At 40.4% G+C, this 18,161-nt stretch overlaps 1 long non-coding RNA gene across 1 annotated transcript in view; it reads right to left on the bottom strand.

Annotated features, from left to right (window-relative positions):
• The window catches only part of LOC148057677 (uncharacterized), a 38,514-nt gene that overhangs the window by 9,313 nt on the left and 11,040 nt on the right, over nt 1–18,161 (bottom strand). The window contains exons 2-3 of the long non-coding RNA XR_015709191.1: nt 16,277–16,461; nt 119–200 (exon numbers count right to left, since the gene is read on the bottom strand). This is a non-coding gene — a long non-coding RNA (uncharacterized LOC148057677). The remainder of the gene's footprint in view (nt 1–118; nt 201–16,276; nt 16,462–18,161) is intronic.

Genomic DNA, 18,161 nt, shown 5'->3' with positions numbered 1-18,161 from the left:
CACCCTTTGTTATTTCCTGGAAATACAGGACAAGATCCTCAGCCTGTGTAAATCATGGTGTCTCTGATGAAAGCAGCTGGAACGACAGTGATTTAGATCAACAGAAAATGTGACTCACAGGCTTATCTGCAGTTTTTCTTACTGTTACATCTCTCTCCCTGGAGTCCTTTGCTTTCCAAAAATTTCAGTATCACCCGCTGCTGAAATGGATCATGAAAGGCAAAATAAGGTAAAGAAAGCGATTCTTTATACACATTAAAGAGTGACATTTATAATTTCTGAGAAGACCCATTGCCTTGCTTAGTCATTTCCCTGTTTTGGGTCACTGCAGAAGGTTAACACCTTCTGCACAGGGATCTTTCTGCGTACCACAGAGCTGTCCTTCATCGCAGGAAAGTGGAGATCAGTGAAGACAGAAGATTTGATAGACTATCACTGTGAATAAATGCTTGTTTTACCTATGTCCTTTCACTGTGCCTGACTCAGGTACTGTAATGATGGTGAAAAAAACCATGCACAGAAATCAACATTATTCTGAGGAAGAGGCCCCCTTACCCCTCCCCCAGCCCTCCTCATCCTTTAATCTTCCTTCAGCCTGATCTGATGCTTGCTAAGGTCAAGTGCAAAACACTGTTGACTTATGGCTGAAAATCAGGATCTAAAAGAATGTTTTTTCCCAGCTGCTTTTCCTCCTTTCTCCTTTATTCTTTCGTACTACCATATCCTCTGGTATTCCATGACACTAGCCACAGAGACTATCTCCATTTTACTGTTGATCGAGTATCCCTTATTCCTCAAACATTAATTTATACCAAGGAAGGAGATTACTTAGATGAAGAACATACAGCTGTGTACAGTATCTGTGCCACATAATGTAAGCTTAATTCATACAAATGATCCCATTGATTTTATTTTGGTTGCTCAAGCTTTTACAGTCCAGGCTTTCCAGTGCTAATGTAATAAGGGCTGTATGGCCAATAAACATTTGTGTTTCCTCCTCTCTAGTTCAACCTCCTTTCTTCTTTCAAATCTCTCCTTAAAACTTTTCTTAGCCTAGTGTCCATTAAATGCCCCCTGACAGAAAGTAATGTTGTCACATTGGTTCCATCTTTCCATTCCCATTCGTCTGATAGGAAGTGAAATATCTGTTCTGTCTGCGTACATAGCGTGAAAGGACCATGCTCTTAGTAAACAAACAGAAAAACAAGGAGATCTATATTCCTGTCCCACCTTTGTTTATTTCCTCCTCCAAATAAGATAGCTTGATGTGTGATTTGGTAAAAGTGTTAAAAGGCAAATTACCAATCCCGTAGGTAATATTAAGAATAAAGAATAAATAGCAATAACAAACAATCATGTTCCCTTGAGCAAGCTTTCTAAAATTAAATCCTTAGCATGTCTGCCTTTCTGCTTTCCTCTTCTCACTGAGGAAAGTTAAACATTGTATTATTTAGTTAAATCATTTTAGTTAGGTCATTACTGCAGGCTACATAGGTTAGATGGTTATTAGTTTCCTTTTGTAGATTTGCTGTTCCTTTTTAGTTACTACTGACAGTTTCACCATTACCACAGGGCACATTCTCATTGGAAGGTTGGTTGTGCAGCGGATTTTATTAATGGTCTTAATCTGCTGTCGTGTCAGTTAATGCATTCGTCAAGTGGTGTCACAAGGGCTGACTGAACCTTACAGTGAACAGGAGAGTGAGAAATATGTGTGTGAGGTAACCACCCCCCCATAACAACTGTTTTTTGGAGAGAAATATTAGGAAAATCCCACAAAGAATTGAGAGAAGTGGGAGCCTATATAAATTTCGCTTAACTATTTAAATCTGTGAACTTTGAGAGTATTTTTCAGTTAATATTGTTGTTAATAATGTTTCCCATATATTTTATTATCCTTGTTTTAAACGTAACCTAAGACAGAAAAGGTCTAATCCAGCAGAGCAGGTTCTTTTTTGATGAAAAGTTAACAGGAGAGAGACTTTAAAAATTAATGAGATACCTAACTTGGCATTAGTTGACTAATACCTCTTAAAATACTCACCCTATATACAACTTCCCACAGAGTTCCTATGAAGTAGCAAGATTTGGACTTTGAATTCCTAAGGGCCAAGGCAGTTCTTTAGCTTTGAGACCAGCCTATGCTGATTTTTCAGTTTAAATAAAACATAAATCCTGACTGTTAAGAGGGAAAATGTTGGTCAGATTACATTACTGTGCATCAGAAACACTGTACACAACCTGATCTTTTCACGTGTGTAATTCTATTGACTTCAAGGTTTCAAAGGCCAAAAAGAACTGCCTGTTTGAAAAAGGTATGACATAGGACAGGTAATTCTAGGGCAGGCCCATGTGATTTTTTGGAAGCCAATATGAAGAATATTTGAGGCTAGAAAACAAATTCTGAACTGAAAGCTGTCTACCTCTGCAGAGCTGTGCTTGGCTAGGAAGTTCTTAACTTGTGTCCTCATAAAGCTTTGCTACAAGAGATTGGTTGCCCTCGATTTCCTCAAAGGAATCGTATTTTATCCAAAATATTTTGTCAACTTCTTTGTTAAAAAATGTACTCCTTATGTAACTCCAAACAAAGCAATGGATCACAAATGAATCACAGCATTTTAGACTGAAGGTGGGAGCTATTTATATGTTTTTCAGCTGAGGAGATTTGCAGTAGAAGGGGCTAGACATAAGCAAAAAAAAAAAAAAATTGGAATTGGAGTAGAGAATAACATCAACCCTCCTATTGTGAAAACAGAGCAGAAGTATTTAAAAGCAAGATTATGAACTCTTAAAGTCCAGTAAATTCCTGATTTGGGGGACTGGGACCTTTCTCATCTAAGTGAAAGCACAGATATTTTATGCTCAGTCAGTTGCTGACTTCTACTGAAACATCAAAAAAGAGAATGCAATATAACTGTGAACTTAGTTGTTTCATCAGGAACACCTGCCTTGTACAAACTGATACCAGGACACCAAATTCATCTCTGGATGGCCACCCTGACAGTAACAAAATACTTTATTTGTCAGCAAGCACTAACTCTCACTGCTGGATGCAGCAGGGTCCTCAAGATATTTTTTAAGCAATCTGGTCACTTAGTGTTTTATTGTTCTTCATAATCATTTAAATTACATTGGGTTTGAGTCCTTATTATTCCTTTGCCAGAGAGTCTCCCTTACTGCTCTGCCAAAGACTCAAGAGGTTTCTAGACTGTTGTACAGCAGGCATGACAGAAGGTTAATAATAAAAATAACCCACCTTGGCAAAGGATCAAATTAGATGAAAGGAACCGCCTAAGTCCATGCATTTGCCAAGTAACCTGGCACAGAACCAGCATGATTGGTTACAATTTGTATTAGTGTTTCTTGAAGAAAATAATTCAGCTGAAGCTTCAGAGCTTCTTTGAGCCTTGGGAAGACATATTTAGGATTTACAATCCATTTCAAAAGGGAAATGAAGGAGATGTCACTGATGATGAACAGAATTAAAACAGCAAATCTGGGACACTGTTGAGTTTACCAAGTCCTGCTTCCTTGCACCAAAGACACTGCAAGTTGTTGCATCTACTCAAGTAGATGTTCCTCTACCATCCCTTTCAAAGCCTAGGACAAAGGGCAAGCTTTCTTTTTCTCCTGTTGGCACTGGTGTTAACAGTCACAGTGTGATACTAGTATCAGAGAGGTCTGAACCAGAGCCTGAGGCTCCAACACCTCTCACACTTGACACAATTCACATTTTATGTTGGACCTTGCTTTTCATTAGAAGCCAGAGAATGATCACTCACAATCTGCAAGGTTTCTAGATTCAAGCCACCCAGTATTTACTATAGAGATTCTCAGCAAAGATAGTCCTGGCCACACCTTAGGCCACCTCAGTATTTGTGTAAATTATAGTAGCCTCTGAAGGCTATCAGTGGATTATTATGCTGCCCATCATCTAAATAACCTTTCCTACATGGTCCTACACCAAAGTTTGTAAAGGCAGCATTTTCTGGCAGCTTTGGGGTTTTCCCTAAATATCTTCTTGGAGAGGGGAGAGGAGAGTGGATTAGATACTGGGTGTTTGGACTCACTCTGCGAAGAGTTTCTTCAACATGGTGTGAAAAGTTGAGTGGCAGTTTAAGTTTTACTTAGCCCTATCCTATGCATACCTCTAAAATTAAGCCAGTGGGTGGGAGTTTCTTCCCATTTTTCACTGAAAATCAGCCAATTTTTAATCAGAGATTAGATCAGTTAAGGAGAAAATAATTTGGTGCAAAGCAGCAGTATTGACATCAGTCATCAAAGGATACACATCTTGGCTAAGACCATGGGAATACACAACCAACTTCATCATATAACCCACTCTGTCTAAGCAGAATGGAGTAAGATGCTGACAGTGCTCTTGCAACTTGCAGAGAAGCTTCTAAAAACCAGTGGTGGATTGTTCACAGGCTGTCATCTTCTCTGCTCCAGAGCTTTGGTCAGTAACACAGGCCCGCAGTGGGATTGTTCTTTCTAGGAAAGTACCACTTCTCCTTTCTGCCAAGTAGAATGTATTACATGGTCTCAGAGAAAATCAAATGTACTGAGTTCATCACCATCCTGATATTAAAAACACATTTGTTTCATTTTGCTGTTATTCATTAAAAACTGCTTGGTTTTGCTGATTGTTTTCCAACACAGGGCAATGTGAATGCATTCTATGTCACATGGCTATTTTGAACTAACAAAAATGTCTAGTAACTTTCTTCTAAATCTGATATGGTCCATTAAGCGTGAGGCAACATGCTCTATTTTTATATCAGTGACACTATTCAGTAAGCATTAAATTTGTTTCACCACTTAACACATGGCCTGTATTTATGAATCTAACCTCCTTTTAAGGATAACTTGCTTTTTGGCTGAGCTGCTCTCCTTCTCCTATTATTATTACTGGCTTTACAGTTTCACCTACATGTTTTACTGTTAGGAACACTGTACAAAAACACAGAAAGAAATTAAAAATCAAGTTGTGAAAAGCTATATTCCCCCTATTTAGTGTTGACTTGGGGTTATCCTTGTTTGACTGAACTAAATAAGTCTTGATTCCTCACTTATATATGTTGTTTCCATAGCATAATCCACCTGGTGCTGCTCACATGTGAAATGGGGAGTTTTTGTAGTTTCTACTACCAATTTTTGTTTTCTTTTTTTTATTCTCTGGGACAGACCATGTGTGGGCAGCTGGGAGAGGAGGTGAGGCAGCATCTGGACAAGAAAATTTTGGTATCTTCCATGTAGCACATAACACTGTTTAACATCTTCATCAGTGATCTCGACAATGGGACAAAACATAGCCCCAGCAAGTTTTCAGTTGGCACCAAAGCAGGGAGATGAGTTGACAGTACAGAAAAGGGATCTCAATCAGCAGGAGAAATAGGTAAACAGAAAATTCATGAAGTCCAACAAAGAACAGTGCAAAGCCCTGAACCTGGGATGGAACAACACTTTGCAGCAGTCCAAGCTGGGAACTGACTGTCCAGGCTCTGCAAAAGGGCCCTGGGAGTCCTCATAAATAACCACCTGGATGTGAATTAGCAGTGTGCTCTTGCAGCCATGAAGGCTAACAGCATGCTGGGCTGTATTAGCAAAAAAGTAGGCAGCAGGTTGAAGGAGAAGGTTTTTTTTTTTCCTCTAAACAACACTCAGCAACAGGGTGCGATGTTGAAGTGAGTTCAGCAGAAGGCCACCACAATGGATCCGGGACTGGAGCACTTGCTGTGCAGAGGAGCCAAGGAAGTGCAGTTTGTTCAGGCTGGAGAAGGAAAAGCTCTAAGTGCTGTCTTAAACTATCCTGGTGGGTGGTTATATGCAAGACAGAGCCTCACTCTTCTCAGAGGTGTATAGCAAAAGGACAAGGGACAATAGTCACACAAAGAGAAATTCTGACCGGATATAGGGAAAAGAAAGTAACAGTAAGAGTGGTTAAGCACTGGAAGCATATTGGTCAGACAGGTTGTGGGATCTCCATCTTCAGAGATTAAAAAGTCAACTGCACATGGCCTTGAGAAGCTTGGGCTAACTTTTAAGTTACCCTGCTTTGACTACGAGACTGGACCAGGTGACCTTCAGAGGTCTCTACGAACATAAATTATTCTGTTGTCTGTGACTTTAAGTTATTGCATGAGATTAAGGAAAAGTCTAGTTCAGTCTAGTACATTAGTAGCAAAAAGACCAATCCTCTTCTGGAAGGAGGATATTCATCTATTATTAACAGAAACTGCTATTTCCGTATTAATGACTGATAGAACAGGCATTTCCTGGCATTTAATGACCTGTTGAGTGCTTGAGAAGTAGCTGAGAGCCCTTTGCTTGGCTTGTCATTAGTTGACAGAAAATGACCAACTTGGAGAGCACTAATGCTATTGGAGACACAGAATGTATGAAAGAAAAAAAATATATTAATTGGACTAAATTCTTTTCTCAGGTAGGTAATGTCAAGAGGGTTGAATGTGTGTTACCAAGAGCAGATTTGGGGCCACAATCCTTTTTCAAATATTTTTTATTTGTTGAATAACTGAAAGTAGATCCTCACATTGCTATGGCTACTGTGTTTATAATAGACAGCCACATTCCTTCCTGATGAAAATCTATTGAATATGTCCTATAATTGCCTAGGGCTGATGCTGTAAGGAGCAGGATGGCCGGATTCCATTCTCATTATCACGCCTCTTGTACAACATCTTACTTTCCCTTCAGCCACTCATTGCATGTCTCATTCTTCCGTTCTACATATAAAAGGTATATTTCTATTTAAAGGTATATATCTATTTCATGATATAATTACTTGATTTAAGTGCATAATCAGTGCAGCTCACAAACATTCATTGCTTTCTTTATTTTCAGTAACAAAAGTAGTAATCTAGCATGCGGCTATAGGCAATTGTCTTTTGCTGGGGCTTGAGCCCTGTGCTCTGAGCACACTGTTTTGAGTGTCACCCAGGAGAGGATCAGAAAAAGTGAGAGGACTGTAGGGGCGGTCCATGGATGCAAAGCATAAAGACACTGATCTATATTCAGGCCTCTGGGGACAGTACACTGTTCTGAAAACATTTTTACAGGCTTTGCTGCTATTTAAAAAAAAAACAACCAAAAAAACCCCCACGATGCTTAGATCTCTTCTGTAGTACTAAATACACAGGAGCATGCAAATGTAAGCTACTGCATTAAAATACATGGAAACAAGCGATTTACAGCATACCTGACAAAAATACTCAAAATAAGAAGTGTACCTTAGTACATCAAGAAGCTGATAGCAGGCCTGATTCTCTGCACTGTTAGCAAGATACATTAGTTTCAAAGGAGTTGAACCTGCCTATATCTGACATATATAGCTCATGTCCCTGCATTAGCAGATAAGAATCAGTGTTCTTACGATATGGCTATTCAGAACGAATAGTTGTTTTTAATGAAGGGTCAAACTCCGGCTTGAGTGGTCTTGTAAGAGGAAGGTTAGAAAGCAAAGAGGGAGACACCTGGGAGCCTTGCTGCATGAGAGATGTCCAAGGGAAGGGCAGTTCTGTCTGTCCCCTGCTGTCATGTAGCACTTCAAGCCAAGATAAATGGTGGAGATGTCTGAAGTGACCTCCATCGAAGGGTGCAGAGAGAACTGGCTAATGTCCATGCAAGGCTGCTCTCTTCTATATAAGAAAGGTCATGGAGAGTGGGCAGAGGTCCACAAGGACTGGAGGAAGGCAAATATTGCATCTATCTTGAAAAGGGCCTAAGAGGACAATCCAGGGAACTACAGGTTGGTCAGACTAAAATTCATGTAGCAAGTCCTCCTGGAGCACACTGCTGGGAACGTGAAGGAGAAGGTGAAAGGGAACAGTCAGCATGGTTTTTCCAAGGATAAATCACTCCAGACCAACCTGATGGCCTTCTAGATAAAATGACTGGATTTACTTGACTTTAAGAAGGTTGCTGTCACTCTCCCACAGTATTCTTGTACTCAGGTAGGGATGTTTTGGTCTTGATCAGTGGACAACCAGATAGGTAAAAAAACTGGCTGGATGGGCTATACTGTGCCTGGAGACCCATAACAAGATGGTTACTGCAGGGGTTTATCCTGAGGCTTGTCCTGTTTAACATCTCTATCAATGACCTGAAGGTGGCAACTCTGTTCAAGTTTGCAGATGACACCAAACTGGGAGTAGGGGAGGGAGAGAGAGAGTCAACATGCCTGAGAAGAGACCTGCCATCCAGAGGGACCTGGACAGCCTGGAGGAGTGGGCTGACAGGAACCATGTGAAATTCAGCCAGGACCAATGCCCAGTCCCGCACTAGGGAAGGAGCAGCTCCTTCCAGTGACACAGGATGAGGCTATGGTGGCTGCGGAGCAGGTCTGCAGGAAGGCCCATGGAGGCTGGGTGGCAGTGAGCTGGGCAGGAGCCAGCTGTGCACCCTGGCAGAGATGAGGGATGGCAGCATCCCAAGCTGTGTGAACAGGGCACAGCCAGGAGATAGAATCATAGAATCATAGAATGCTTTGGGATGCAAGGGACCTTTAAAGGTCAGCTATTCCATCCCCCCTGCAATTGTCAGGGACATCTACAACCAGAGCAGGTTGCCCAGAGCCCCATCCAGCCTGTTCTTGAATGTTTCCAAGGATGCGGCATCTACCACCTCTCTGGGCAACCTGTTCCAGTGTTTCACTAACCTCACTGTAAAAAATTTCTTCCTTATATCTAGTCTGAATCTACCCTCCTTTAGTTTAAAACCATTACCCCTTGTCTTATTGCTACTGGCCCTGCTAAAAAGCCCATCCCCATCTCTCTTATAAGCCCCCTTTAAGTACTGAAAGGCCGCAATAAGGTTTCCCCATAGCCTTCTCTTCTCCAGGTTTAACAACCCCAGCTCTTTCATCCTTTCCCCATAGGAGAGGTGTTCTGTCCCTCTGATCATTTTTGTGGCCCTCCTCTGGACCCTCTCCAACAGGTCCATGTCCTTCTTATACTGAGGACCCCAGAGCTGGATGCAGTACTGCAGGTGGGGTCTCACCAGAGCAGAGTAGAGGGGCAGAATCAGATGAAGGGAAGGGATTGTCCCCCTCTGCTCAGCACATGTTGGACCACATCTAGATACCTGATGCAGTTTTGGCCCCCCAGTGCAGGAAATACATGGACAAACTGCAGGTTTGGCAGAGGCAGGCAAGGCATTTGGGGCTGGACCACTCACCCTCTGCAGAAAGGCTGAAGGAGCTGGGCCTGGTCAGCCTGGAGGAGGGACCTTTTGGGGAGCAGGGGGTTTTAGGGGGCCCAACACTACCTCCTCAGTACCTAGGGGAGGTCTTTCAGAAAATAGAGTTGGGGTCTGCAGAGTGGTGCATGATGGGCTGAACAGAACCTATGGGCATAAGTTGAGAAAAGGCATATTCTGGGTACAAGGAAAACCTTTTTCCCATGAGGATAGTCAGGCAGTGAAGCAGATAGCCCAGTGCGCAGTCTCCATTCTTGTAGATTTTCAAGACCTGACTGGATAAAGCCCAGAACAACCTGGTCTGACTTCGTAGTTGACTCTGCTTTGAGCAGGAGGTTAGACGGGACATCTCCTGAGGTCCCTTCCAGCCTGAATTATCCTATGATCCTCTGATTCCTATGAGGCTTGTCGGCCTGGTAATTTCAAAGATACGAAGCTGTTATCAAAATGTCATTGCCTCTCACTCTGTTCATGTGTTTGGATAAGTGTGCAGGTGTATGGGGCTGGGCGATAATTCTTGTGAAGTTAAAGCATGACTTGAGTGAGGTCACATGTCAGGATAGATTTTATCTACAAGGATATTATATTCAACTGTGAGGTGCATATTCTGACTGTCTTTAATTCAGAGCCACCCCAGCAACACAATGAACCAGGACTTAGTCTAACCGCAACTACTTCATTGTGCTGACAAAATATGCCACGATGTGAATCCATCTGTCTGGAATAAAATATATGGGAGATCAAAAAGGCTGTGGGAGAACTTCAGAAAGGGCTATACAGATCATCATAGGTATGAAATGGTTTCCCTGTGAGGAATGGCTATGTAGGCTATGACTTTTCAGTCTGCAAAGCAGACTAAGGTAGGTATGATAAAGACCTGTGATATAGCGTGGACAGGATGAATAGAGATCAGTTGTTTACTCTTTTCTTAAAGAACTGGGTGGCATGGAGTGAAACCAGCATGCATGAGGTTCAAAACAAGGAAGTCAATTCTTCATACAGATACAACTAAGCTGTGAAATTCCTGGCAACAGAATGACGTGGACGCTAAAAGTTTCCATAGGCTAAAAGGGTGAGTGAATGGCTTTGTGGAAGAGAAATTCATCTGGGACTACTGGACACAAAGCTGAAGAGTTCCATATTCTGTGCTCAGCTGGTGGCCAGGAGGGCCTTCTGGGGAAGTGAACAATCTGCATTTCCTCTAGGACTGTATGACTGCTTGGATATCTGCTCTTGACCACCAGCAGAGACAACTGGGATCAGTGTACCTTTTGTCTGACACAGTATGCCCACTCATGTGTAGCTGTGTGCTGGAAGCAGAATACTGCATATAAAAGGGAAGACTATTTAGAAGGTTTACCTGAGTCATGTCAGATTAATGGCATGTATTTGGAAACAATTCAAAAGACGGAAATCTCAGGCAGAACTGTGAACAAGCAGAGCTCATTCTGTAGAAATGGTATGGCCCATGATAAAATTAAACAATATGCTGTACTCTGCTGTGACACTCGTGCAGCGTTCTCTATGAAGTCACAGGATCCATGCATGCATCAAGTCCAAGGCAAAAACAGATAAATAGCAAAAATAGATCCAAGGTACCTATGTGAGGGGAATAATCTTATACATGGGAAAAGCTGCAGTGTTTCTTGCCTGTTCAATCCTTTGTCACAGATTCCTGAAGGGCAGATGGATGCAACCCCATATCTAGTCAGAAATGAAGGGTAATAATGGATACTTTTCGCTTTAGACATGCTCCAGATTATTACATTCAGAATGATCAAAAAAAAATTACTTCTCTGAAGAAGACCTGTTGAAGATGGTCCCACCTAGGGGTGCATAGCTGGATCGATAACTTTTATTTCAACTCCAGGTAATGCCTTGGTTTCCATGCCAGCTTGACAAAGAAGTGCTCAATAGAAGCTCAAATGCTTAGCAGCATTTTAGGCTTTTTAGAGCAATTTGAAGAAAAGTTTGATTATGTACGCATTTGGTAGGTTTATATTTATATTTAACTAGGTCTGAGAATGGAAAAGACATTTAATTAGGGTGTAACTATAAATTCATGTTGAAGCTCTAAATAGCAAATTTTGCAAACACAAGTCAAACTGAGTCTTTTTACTTCCAGAGAGGTGTGTTAAATCTGTAGGTACAAAAACAATTTCTTACCACTCAGCTGTTGATTATGTACAGAATTCATCTGCCACTGATGTTGAAAACGTATGATATGTAGCATAAAAATATTACAATACTAAGAATTTTCTGAAGTGAACTTTATGGGTACAGGTACATAGTGGAAAGAATGTGGCTCTAGTCATTTTTACTTGCTTTAGATGTTTCTTTCTGAAGCACAGGTAGTTCCACGTTAAAGTTTCAAAGCATGTTTCAAGTCATGGCACAGCATTCTTTATAGGAGTTTTTCCAGATGAATTCCTTGTCCTTGTGGCAGTCCACTGTATAATCCCTGTGCTCTCTTTTCTGCCCTAATGTCCAATCTTTCCTGACTTCCATTACCAGGAAGGAATTGTGATATAAAAATTAATTCCTAGGCCTCTGACAGGAAAAGGCCTAAAAGTATTAACCTCCAGAACAACTCATTGGGCTCATTTATTTTCACATTTTTTGAAAAGTGAGTGGAGACCAGAAGATAGCTTAGCTTTTGGGGGGATATAGGACTTTCATTTTGTAGCTGGTGGTGCTGATGATTTATCGGCTGTTTGTGGATCAGGTTTTATCAGGCTGAGTTTATATAGGAATTGGATTAGACACTCTCAAGGGTATAAATTAAGAGGAATGCAAAAAAAGACAAAATGCTGGAAGGCCATCGGGAAAAAATACACAGGCAGATGAAACAGAAAATGTCAAATTAAATATTTGATTTTTTTTGTTCATTTTAATAAACTTCTACATCATTAATAAAAAAAGTAAAATAGTCTAGTTTTAGATAACTTAAAAGTTTCCCTGTACAGGAATTTGAAGATCATTATTTTCAACACTGCATTCTTTCTCAGATACAGTTTTTGATATTATTCACCACTGAAATACCTAAGACATCATAATCTGTAACTCAATTTCCATTTATACCTAAAAAGCTTCTGACATCTGTTTAAACACCAATATCTTCACAAGTACATAAAAATTTTACTCCTGCTGGGTATCAAGTGAAAGAATCTGAAGTTTAAAATGACACTAAGCTTAACAAGCATCTCTTAGTGATTTTCTGCTGATGTTTGTATTTAAATGGATTTTTCCCTCAATATTTCCTGTTTTGTCAGTGGCCTTAGATTCTTACTGAGATCTTTCAAATTGACATAGAATCTTTTGACTGAATATTGAGATAATTCGATTAAACTTTTCAGCCTTTTTCCTTGTAGTTTGTTATCACAGGCATGTGGGCTTCTTTTTCAATGATTCATCAGCTCTCATGAACAAACAGCACCAGCAAGGCAGAAGAGCTGAGCTCTGAGACTAATACATGGATCAATCAAAAAAAATTTTACAAATGCAACTTCTTTCTCTCTCTTTGACACCTGTGCCTTATCTTTTAGGTGTACAGTTTGTACTTATTTCCTTGGCTTGTGGGCAAGGATGCGGTAGAAATAAATACATACCTGCATATGATAATGTCAAGTAATTTACTCAAATAATATAAATTAATCACAGCTGCAATTCTGTGCCCTGACTATGAATTTCTGTCACCCCCTGCCTGAGCAGTATGTATGGTTTACAGTGGTTACAGTGTCCATTTTACCACAAATCCAGGAATTGTAGAGCCTGCCTTGTAAGCCATAACATTAGATCTTAAAGGTCAACCTGTTGGGCTATACCGGTATGCCAACTATGGGCCATCTTGCTGATTTCTTTTTTCTTTTTAAATTATTTTAGGAGACCAGAAAGGAGCTGTGGAGATTAAATTTGGGCCAGATACAGGAGTCAGTGAGGAAATACTGGTTTCAGATGTTTATCCAGTTAATAACTCTATTTTGCTAAAAACTTTAGTCATTAATTTATTAATTTATCTCAAAAGGTACTTGTCTTAACATGCCTATGCTTACAGTCAGATGTCAGATCTGCTTTTTGGTATAGAGCTGATAAATGGTTGTTAGGTGAAGGTCAAGATTATCCTTGTCATAGTCTGCATATTATTTCATTGTGGTCAAAATCAAAGGTGAGGGATTAGTGGAAGCATGGCATTTTAAAGCTCCCTGACAACTGCTCTTTCTGCATGAGATATTATTATCATTGTTTTCCATGACTATTGTTAGGATGTCACCATATCATGTTCACTTTGTGCACTTTGTCACCTTGACATGCAGAGGTTGCGTTAGGCTGTAATTCTGCTTGATCTCAACCTGGAAAGACTGCATTTTTATGTGGTGCAGGAAATAAGAAAAATATTATGTCTTCTACAGTCACATTTGCAAAGATTTGTTGTTGTGCTGTAGCCAGTTTGACTTTGCTTGGAGAAAGAGTTGACAGCAAGGCTGTTGTAACCTGTTTCCCAGACAGACCAGGTTGTAGCCAGACAAGCCTATTTCTTTGTCTCTGAAAGCAAATACCTCTGTGGAAAGCAAAACTTTGCTTTTCTCTGGCTGAGCTTTTTCTGAGGTCCTGAACTGGTGATCTGCAAAGATTGTATGGAAGCTCCAGGTTTCAAATCTGAGCCCTTCTCCAGGGCTCCTCCTCTCCCAGCCTCAAGGCTGCAATTGCTCAGTCTGCAAGTTAGGAAGGCAAAGCTCAGTTTACCCCACAGTTAGTGGTTTCACGTTTGAGTTCTGAACAACTGAAGTCATGCACTAAAATCCCTGCCATCACCCTGCTTGAGGGGTAGCTGTACTTAAATGCTCTTCTTGATGTGTTTCAGAGAATTCAAATTTTCCATGGAAGTCCCTGTTCTGCTTTTCCTCTTTCTCACATTATGTTTAGATCTCATCACAGCAACTTTCGGCTTGACTGGAAGATATGGACCTGAAGTTTTCTGAGCTTGCAAGTAGCATGCTGAACTGAGCATGTGGAGAAGAAAGTCAGCCTCTGTCCCTGGGGTTTTATTTTGCCATGCCCATATTAACTTTTCTGTTGGCTTAAAGAGAAAACTTGGCACCTGGACTGCCTCTCTAGCTCAGCAGAACAAAACGCTGCCTTCTCGGCTAGCTCGAACGTGTCCTTGGTTGTTTCTTTATATGGAAAATAATTCTCACTGCTGCTAACAAAAAAGAATACTGATCCCTAGCCTTTATATAGCACATATTAGCTCAAGCTCACAGTACCATTTACAAACAAAACCAGAAGCATGAATGCTTTTTTTTTTTTTTTTACTGTTGGGAAAATCGGGGCAAAGAATGTGAAAAGTGATTTACCCAGTGTTATCCAGCAAGTCAGCAATGCCGCTACAGCAGAATCTGATCCCCCGACACCCAATGCCTCAGACTCCAGGGCTGCACTAAGCACATAAGTAAAAAGCTGTACAGTGAAAAGACCACAGCAAATGCTGCTTCTCAGCCTGTTTCACCATCTTCATTCATTTCCATTGTTTTCAGTCTCTCCATATTAACCTTCCTTTTGGGTGGTGAGGAATTTCATGGCAAAGCATTTGAAAATGTGGGAGGCTCCATTCAGAGTGAGGGGGAGATGACCTTCCAGGTTTAGAAGGAATTGCAAGTTTAGCCATGGCAGAGCAGCCTCTCATCCCCCTCTGCTGATTCTGCTCCACTTCTCATGCTCAGGTAATGATGCAATTGTTGCAGAGCTATCAATATAGTTAGTTATCCCACTCTGTTTTCAGGGATGAAGGATAAAACTACTTTGGCTCATCAGAATTCATTCATTCCTTCAGAAGTTCAAAGCTGGGTCAGCACAAACCAGATCTTTGGCTTGGAAGCATTTAGGGTTTTTTTTTCCCTTTTTTTTTTTTTTAATCTACATTAGTGCCATGTTTAACTATGTCCCCACATAAAAGCTTTTTGGCACAGAAAGTCCTCCATTCAAGTCATTCTCCTTCATGTCACCGATTAATTCAGACCATTAACTAAGAAGCAAACTAGCTAATCATTTGTCCATATGTGGCCTGCATATGTAGCAAGCTTGTAGGCTTATAAGTGCAGTTGGCTAGCAAAGAAACCACTGGCATTTCATTACATTTTTGTGTGTCTCAGCACTTTCTGCCCCTGACCAAAAAAATGAAAAGCCAAAGCACAGCCTGTCTTTACAGTAATTCCTACCAACGCAATCAGAAAGAGAAAAGCTCATCATTTGACATTTCTAGTCCAATTTCCAGAGCTCAGATCTTTTTACTAAATGAACAGTCACCTGGTCCAAACTTCAGTTCATTTCTTGCAACCTGCTGTTGGCAAAACTCTATGATGATTGTTAAGTTTATATTGTGAATAAAACCAAAGGGAATTTGGATAAGTAAAGAATCAGTGATAGCTGCAAGTTAGAAGTTAATTCTCCTGTTGTAATCTCAACCTGTGACTTTCAGACTTTCATTACAGACTGTGCTTTACTGAAGTCTCTGAGCTCTTCCCCATCAAGTCCTAATTTAATCAAGACTTTTATTTTGGCTGATTCTCCTTCCATATTTTCATAGTTCAAGCCTATATTCACTGTTCAGTAAACATAGCCTTTCATATCTTTATGAGATACTTCTTGTATGGAGTTTTGAAGATCTCATAATTTAAATGTTATTAGAAAAGTCTTACATGAACTGGAAGTGAGATCTGGACCATAGTGAATACCTATGAATGGCTTCAGGATTTTATTAATTGCTTTGTGCTTGGTTCCTATAACCATTATGGACTTAGTAGGTGTAGGGTGCATGTACCTACTACAGAACTTCACGTAGAGCTTCAGAACACAACTCTTTAGTTTAATGAGAAATGCTCAAGCTTCTGTAGCTTATTTAGAAAACCAAAACATCACAAACTCGTTGCCTTCCATCCCCACAAAAAATCCTTGTGTGTCTGTATAAGCTGAAACAGAAAGAGCTGTTTCTTAGAAGGATTTTCCTCAGGTCAAGGTGGTGATAAACAGACTCCACAGCCAAACATTACTTTCTCTGCTTTACCTTTTCTATCATGAGACCTTTTGGCCAGCCCATGGAGGTGTCTGGGAGTACCGCCATGCTCCATTGTATTTCCTCAAGGTTTTCCCCAGTTTTGATGATTTTTTGCACTCTTTAGCAGGTATCACAAGGCTCACACAGAGTACACATCACCATGGCTCAGCTTCCCTCTTCCACAGGATTTTTGGCTGCAGACACAAACAATGCTGATTACTTCCTTGGAAGGAACAGGAAATAAGCTTCTCCTGAGCCTAGCTCTGAACAGTCAAGTCTTCTGAGATAGACCAGGTATATTTTTTCCTAGCAATGCCTTTCAAAAACTCCACAATCAGATGTTCAAACTCAGTTATTAAGGGTGTATAATACCTGGAACTACACACAAGACAATAAAATTGCTCATAGACAACTTCAGTGACAACTCTTTTATATTCTTTTATATTTATATATAGAAATGTGATGAATTCTATTATCTGTCTGCCTTCACGTGTCCTCCTGGGTTGGCTTCATCACTTCATTTGAAGGCGATAATTTTTTGTTTTGTCTTCTCTCTTTTTATCTCTCTTCTGTTTTCCTTCCAGTGCTACTCCAACTCCAGACTAGTGGATGTCAGCATCATATCTAATCCTTTAAAGCTGAATTTTCCATCTTTTTGGTTTTTATTACCATCTTCCAAGGCAAAGTAGTGTCTATAATCTCTGCTGGAATGAAAGCAGTGGAGACTGAAAACAATATTTGTCTACTTAGAGACAACAGAATCACAAACTTCACTGTAATGCAGTTGGCATGAACCTTCTCTATTTTCATCTGTGGATAACTGTTTCTGTGATCAACAAGGAAAAGTCGCTAGACAGTTGTGGGATACGGAGGGAATTAAGAACTGTTCTGTCTGAAAATATTAAATTAATTTAACATCAGGCTGTGGGAAAAGTGATCAGAAAAAAAAGCACACAATTGTTTAGTAGAAATTTCTCTACCATATAGAAGGAAGAAGAGTCAAGGGAATCTGTAAGGATCCTGTTTTCATCTTTAGTGGGCTGTGAGCCTCTTTTTTTTTCAAAATCAAAAAAAAACAATAAAGGGAAGAGAGAGAAAAGAGAACTGAAGAGGTGAAATTATTTATCTGGAGAAAAATGGGCTATTTGTTGAGATAGGTCCATTTCTGGTTATTGGAAACAGTTGTCTGATACAACATCTCACTGAGGGTGTGCATGACAGAGGAAAGATTCCTCCACACTTGCCCTTCTTTGGTGTTAATAAGTTCCTATACTCCACTTTCAGAGACAGGACGGCTGGCTTGGGCTAACTTAGCATAGCTGTTCTTGAGGACAGCATATCTTAAGAGGGAAAGGGGAGACAGAAAGCAGTAGAGAGTGGAGCTGTGTCAGAATTAACAAAGCTATGGCAGAAAAGTGAGATCAATCAACTCTCTATTGTATTGCTCTGAAGATATGTTTCCTCAGAAACTGTTTTGTTCTTGGTAAATAATGCTATGCTCTAAGGAGGCTTTTGCCAAAAATGACCAGAACTGCAAGATTTGGACTAAAGTTAGACCTTCTGCAGTAAATCTTATTTGCTGTGTGAGGGCTGTGTTGGATATCCAGGCTGGGAATGGGAAAATTGTCTGACTCTACCCTAAGAGGCAAGTGATGGTTAGAGACCTGAGCAGCAGAGGGAGTGTGGTCAGAGAGATAAGAAAATGTCAGAGGTACAGTTTTCTCAGAGACTGTAAGAATCAGTGATAAACATAAGACACTACACACAGAGATCCTTAAAATACCTTTAAGAATCTGGGTCTTAGTTTCCAGGATTATCCAGGCTTTTGATTCTGATAAGATGATTTATGAAGGTGCCAATAAGTCCTGCTTACAGGGATGCTATTTGTGATGTT

This window comes from Nipponia nippon, unplaced genomic scaffold (genome assembly GCF_047370975.1).
Source record: "Nipponia nippon isolate SJK-2023a ecotype South Korea unplaced genomic scaffold, ASM4737097v1 scaffold_1, whole genome shotgun sequence".
Lineage (NCBI taxonomy): Eukaryota > Metazoa > Chordata > Aves > Pelecaniformes > Threskiornithidae > Nipponia > Nipponia nippon.
Note: the sequence above shows the minus strand (reverse complement) of the source record. Positions and strands in the feature narration are given on the sequence as shown.